The following is a 6615-nucleotide window of genomic DNA, read 5'->3' as shown; positions in this document are numbered from 1 at the left end:
CCCATCCAGCATAATAAGCAGCCTACTCTTTCAAAGTAAGCTGATACTATTACCACCTGATAATCATATCCATTTGTAATGTTATTAATAACAAAATACTTAAATCTGTTACATTCTTCCTAGACAGACTTCTAAAATTGAATCAAAAACCCCAATTTTGTCTAAAATATTAAAATAATTACAAATGTAAAATATTATATATAGCAAGGCTAATCTTGATGTTAGTAGACACGTAAATTTAATGCGGACACACAATCGCATAATCACATAGTATAGGAAAAAGAAAATAATAATACAGAATTTACATGATTCGACTGTAAGGTCTACGTCCACGAGCAAGATGAGAAAAAAAGTTTCACTGTGATGAAAAGAATAATATACAATCACTCAAAATTCGTAAATCCTAACCCCAATGTTTTTCTGAATAGCTCACAACTCTAATGCAAATGGTAAAATATTATAATATTTATATTGGTCCATATCATCACAGACCTCACTTTTTATCCTAACCAGGTCACAACACGAAACTTTCAGGTCGAAACACAATTCGGATTCACAAAGACATATCCAAAATTCAAGCTACATAAAAATAACACTTGAAAATATAAGTTGATCATCACCTTAACTCTTTCACCTTTATCCAAAATGCTGAACACCATGCATTCAAATAGCAAGCAATTAGGTAACTCAGAAAAAGGCATTCCATTGGGGATACCTAGTGTAACAACTGTCATCTGATGCATACATTTTGCATAATCATTTAGGTTTAATTTCATAGCTATTTTATTTGATTATTAGTCACTTTTAGCTAATTTCATTAGTTATTTAGTTAGTTTTCCATAATTGTCAATTTTGGATTAATTTGTAATTTTTACTTTGTTTTGTAGGAAAAATGGTGTTTATGAAGGACTGAAGAGAATTTTGCCATTGAGGAGTGTCTTCTACAGCCAAAGATGTCAAAAACAAGTTTTCAAGCTGAAATATGCATTGACCAAATTGTGCATAACCTATGCACCAAGTCATGCAGTTTCGCATAAGTGACTCAGAACCAGAAAGCGCATAAGGGATGCATAACTTATGCGATCCACTTATGCTGATCCATAAAGAGTTCATTAATGAGTGTGAGAAGATTCCCTCAATCAATTCCTCCTAGAACATACTATTTTAGGGCTCCATGTCGGAAAAAATGATATAAATAGTCCCATTTTCTCATTTTAGAGGGGACAAGGAGCAAAGAAGAAAAGGAGAGGGCTGAGTGGAATTTGAAGAGCCATCTTCACCTTCCACACCATTTTTCAACTAAGATTTGCAGATTTCTTTCTTTCTTTACACTTTTCTACATTTCTAGTGTTTAATTTCTTACTTCTTAGCTTAGATTAAAGCTTTATTTCCATTTAAACTCATCATATCTTGTAAGCATTATGGATAGTGAGTAGTTTACTTTTGATTATGGAGTAAGGGATGTAATATTTTAGTTATTTTTGTGGATTTGAACGGGGTTAGTCCCAATTTAATGAATTTATGAGGTTTAATCCATTTCTTGTGTGCTTATTCACATGCTTAATGAAGGGCCCCATTAAGTTATGTTCTTAATCCTTGGTTGAAGCATCGAAAGGAGAAAACCAAGTGATAGTTAATCAAGAAATTGGACTTAATTAACTTAGATCTAGAAATAGACTAAGGGTTAAGAGGGTTTTAATAGATTGATTAAAGAACCTAATGGGTCTTGGTTAATTTTAACTCCACGAAAGTAGGATTAAGTTAATTAAGGCACTCTTTGTCTCACTCGAAAGAGTTTTCAAAGGATTTTAGAATTAATCTCCTTTAAACCCATAAATTTCATGGATTGGGCTAGCTAGGGAAAATCCCAAAATAGCTTGAATATGAAATCCCGAACTCCGGAATCGCCTTTTTATCATTGTTAATTTCTAATCGAATTTAATTACTTGCCATTTTGAATATTGCCATATTTGAATTTGCTTTATTTTAATTTGATGCAAATTTAGTTAAATCATTACATAGTTGAATAGATTATTAATTTTGCATATATAGATTTCATACTCCAATACCCATCAATTTATTACTTTAATTTCAAAAATAGTCCAAATTAGTTAGCATTTTTTATATCAAAAATTCAATCATTAACACAACTCCTCGTGGGAACGATATCTTTCTATATTACTTATGCGACCGTGCACTTGCGGTTGGGCCACATCAAGTTTTTGGCGCCGTTGCCGGGGAGTTGTTTGTTTAAGATTGAATTCTTGATCATTTTAGTTATTTTTAGTTTTATTTTTGTTATCTTTTCATTTTTGTGTTTGTTTGTTCTTTTTTAGGTACTTTTAATCTTTTATGAGAAGAGCTAGAAGCTCAAGTGATACATCCTTATTATTCAACCCTGAAATTGAGAAATTTTGTAAGGCCAACAAGAAAGAAACCAGAAAAAGAAAAGAAGCCTTGATAGAAACTGAATTAGAAGCAGACATGGTGTGAAAGAATTAGAATTGGTGTTGGTAATGCTGGAAATGGTCAAAATAATGAAAATGCAGCCCATGGTGAAGAGGTAGTAAATGCTAATCTGCCTAGGGGAAGTATGATGGATCATGCTTTTCCTCGTTTTGATGACTTGAGAGAGAGCATAGCAAGACCAAGAATTGATGTAAATAGTTACAAGATGGATTTTGGAGTCCTTCAAATGATTGAATTCTCAATTTGGGGTCATCCTTGAAAATCCACACACACAGAAGAAGTTTGCTATGATTTGTGACATGCAAAAACAACTGGAGTATCGATGATGCAAAGAAGGCTAAAATTGTTTCCATTCTCTTTGAAAGATAGAGCATTGGATTGGCTTGATTCTTTACCTCACAACTCAATTACAAATTGGGAGCGACTCAACGATGTATTTCTTGCCCAATACTTTCCACCTGGAAAAACTCAAGAGTTGAGGAATCAAATGATTGCTTTTAGACCAAGAGAAGATGAGACTCTTTATGAGTCATGGATGAGATGGAAGGAGTTGGAGAGACAATGTCCACATCATGCCATTCCTAAATGGATGATAAACCGAATTTTTACACAAATGTCACTCTGCTATCGGAGGAATCATTGATGCTCAAATCGGAGGAATTCATCATTAAGCATGAAGATGAAGCTTATGAGTTATTAGAGAAAATAGCAAAGAACAGTCATCTATGGAGTAGTCCAAGAGGGTCAACTCCAACTCAAAAAAGGCAAGTTGCTAGAATGTATGAGCTTGATCCATTCAACATGATCAATGCCAAATTTGATGCACTCACTAATGTCCTTGCTAAGAAAATGGAGGATTTAAGTATGCTAGTCAGTTCATCATCATGCTCTGGAAGTTCTCAACAAGTTACTTATGCAGAAGGAACAATGAGCTGTGGAGTAGATTATCCTTCATATGCTTGGAGGAATCATCCCAATTTTTCATGGGAGAATCAGCAAAATCAAGCTTCAACTCGGAACTTTTCATCACAACAACAAGAGCATCAATACCAACAACCTAGGCAACCACCACCTAGTTTTCAGCAAAAGAATGCAAATACTGCACCTTTACCAAGACAAAGAGAACAAAGTTCCATCACAGGCTTTATTACAACAAATTCTTGCTAATCAAATTAAGCATGATGAAGAGTTGAGAGAGATGAAAGCAAGGTGGAACAAATGCAAACACACAATAGGATCTTGGAAAATCAGTTGCACAACAAGCATGCTCATCAAGTACCAATTCTATGGGGAAACTTCCTAGTCAAACAGAAAATCCAAGGGAGCAATGTCATGCCATCACACTGAAGAGTGGTAAAATAGTGCATAATGAGAAGAGTGAAAAAGTTGAAAAGAGAGAAAATGAGGAAGATTTTGAGGGAGATGAAAAACAAAGAGTGAAAAAGGGAGTGCAAGAAAAGGTAAAGAGGAGGTTGGAGAGAAAGAAGAGAAATATATACCTCCAGAGCCTTACAAGCCACAGCTTCCCTTTCCACAGAGATTTCAAAAAGCCAAGCTTGATAAGCAATTTGGGAAGTTCTTAGAGGTTTTGAAGAAGCTATATATAAATGTGCCTTTTATCGATGCTCTTTCCCAAATGCCTTCTTATGCTAAGTTTTTGAAAGAAATTCTCTCAAACAAAAGAAGACTTGAAGATTATGAGACTGTAGCCTTAACTGAGGAATGCAGTGCTATCCTCCAAAGGAAACTTCCTCCAAAGCTCAAGGATCCAGGAGTTTTCAATTCCATGCCATATTGAGGAATCATGTTCTATAAAAGCTTTATGTGATTTAGGGGCTAGTGTAAGCCTTATGCCCCTCTCCATCTATGAGAAGCTTAACATGGGAGATCTTAAGCCAACCCACATTTCTCTTCAGTTGGCAGACAGATCAATTAAATATCCAGAAGGGATCTTGGAAAATATACCACTGAAGGTTGGAAAATTTTACATCCCAGTTGACTTTGTCATTTTGGACATGGAAGAGGATTCTCATATGCCAATCATTTTGGAGAGGCCTTTCACAGCTACAGTGGTGCTTTGATTGGCGTGAAAGGTGAAAAGCTTACTCTTAGAAACGGAGCGGATCAGTGAGTCCTCAATAGTGGCCATGATAAGAAGAAGCAACATGAAGATGTAGACTCTTGTTTGAGAATTGATATAGTTGATGAGTTAGTAAAAGAGCACTTTAGAAAGAGCTATCCGAAGGCTTCTCTTGAAAGTTGTCTTATCCATGAAGGGAGTATCAATGATGAAAATCCAAAAGAGGCTGCATTTGCACAAGATTTGAATAGTAATCCACCTTGTCCTATGGCACCAATCTTTCAAGTTGAGCAAGTGGAGAAAAGTGAAGTAAAGCAACCATCTCTCAAAGAAAAAGATGCACCAAAGGTTGTCAAGAAAGAAATGGTCGAATTTTTAGACAAAGCAACAAGGATCTTCTCATGTGATGGAAAGAAAATGAAGTATAGATTCATTGAAGCACCTATTGGAAACAGAGGCAACAAATTCCAATTTCAGCCACCATGAAACATGAAAAGAGTCTAGCTAAGGACTATAAATTAGCGCTCTTGGGAGGCATCCCAAGTCCTTTTATTTTGCTTTTGTTGATTTACTTTCATTTTCATTAATTTTGTTTTTATCTTAAATTTCCTCAAATTAAATTTTTGACATTATTAAATCTTGTCCCTTGTAGATGTATATCAATGAAGAAAGGCTGGTGAACTATTGGGAGCTGCAATCTGGTTATTGCAGAGGAAAAATGCAATCTGCAGAAAAGGAAAAGTCTGCAGCAGATAGATTCTGTCCTTGAGCTGCAATCTGGTTTAGAAAGAGAGGAAGAAGAAATTCTGCAGTAAAGAGGGTGTTTGCAGCAGATGGCTTGTGTTTTTGGTGAGGTTGGGTGTGAGACTTTTAAGTATGTGTGGTTTTAATCTTAATATGGTGGTAAGTGAGTCATTTTTGCAGTTTTGAGCTTCTTTGGGTTGTAGGATTCAAGGTAAAAATGCTGCATTTTCTTGGCAAAACTTGGAGACTTCATTTCATCATTTGTGGTTAGATGCAACTTCATGCAAATTTTATGGAGTTTTATGTGCTAAATGTTGATTTGCAGAATTTGTCTTAAAATGGCATAGTTCTCAAAGGTCTTTTATGTAGGATCCATTTTTACATGCTTGTGTGATGCCTTTTTGATATACTTTGTATATATTGATGTGTTTTTGGTGAAACTTCTCATGGTTTATGCTTCATGGAATTATATTTCCTCATTCTAGGGTATTTTTCACACTTGCAATCCATGTTCTATTGCATTCTTGATCTTGCTAACTTGTGCATAAGCAACTGCATAGCTTATGCACTTCTGCATAACCTCATTTTGTCAAATTTCATATCTGTCAAAACTTGCATAAGGTGAGTGCATGACTTATGCACATTTGCACAACTTCAAATTCTGCATTTTCTCTCTCTGCGAAATGCATAAGCGAGTGCATAACCTATGCATACGCATAACCAAAAACTCAATTTCCAATGCGAGGGGTGCATAAGTAGAGTGCATAACCTATGCACTACGCATGACGAAACCTAAAAATCAAACTTGCGAGGGTGCATAAGGAAGGTGCATAAGTTATGCACTTCCGCATAACGAAAAACTCTGAATTTCCAATTCTGCCGAGGGGTGCATAAGCAGAGTGCATAACCTATGCACTTCTGCATGACCAAGAACTCCAAAAATTCAAACTTGCCGAGGGGTGCATAAGCAGAGTTCATAACCTATGCACTTCTGCATGACCACCAACCCAAAATTCCAAAAATTGCCGAACAGTGCATGAGCAGAGTGCATAACCTATGCACTACGCATGACGATTTTCGAACAACCAATTCTGCCGAGAGATGCATAAGGGGAGTGCATGACTTATGCACTCCCGCATGACTTCGCTCCTCAAAATTCCAAAACCTGCTGAGACTTGCATAAGGAGAGTGCATAACTTATGCACTTCCGCATGACCAAAAAAAAAAAAAAAAAATTTGCAAATATTTTACATAGCCTATGCAACCCTTATTGCCAATCATGCATAACAGAACGGCTTATTCACACTACTTATGCACATGTT

General features: G+C 35.8%; 1 non-coding gene across 1 annotated transcript; it reads right to left on the bottom strand.

Annotated features, from left to right (window-relative positions):
- Positions 1 to 2940: 2940 nt before the first annotated feature.
- LOC131176191 (small nucleolar RNA R71) lies at positions 2941 to 3048 on the bottom strand. Its single transcript, XR_009146316.1, has one exon. It is a non-coding gene; the product is annotated as a small nucleolar RNA R71 (small nucleolar RNA).
- Positions 3049 to 6615: the final 3567 nt, after the last annotated feature.

This window comes from Hevea brasiliensis, chromosome 18 (genome assembly GCF_030052815.1).
Source record: "Hevea brasiliensis isolate MT/VB/25A 57/8 chromosome 18, ASM3005281v1, whole genome shotgun sequence".
Classification (NCBI taxonomy): Eukaryota; Viridiplantae; Streptophyta; class Magnoliopsida; order Malpighiales; family Euphorbiaceae; genus Hevea; species Hevea brasiliensis.
The sequence above is the reverse complement of the archived record's forward strand: the minus strand, read 5'-3'. Positions and strand labels throughout refer to the sequence as shown.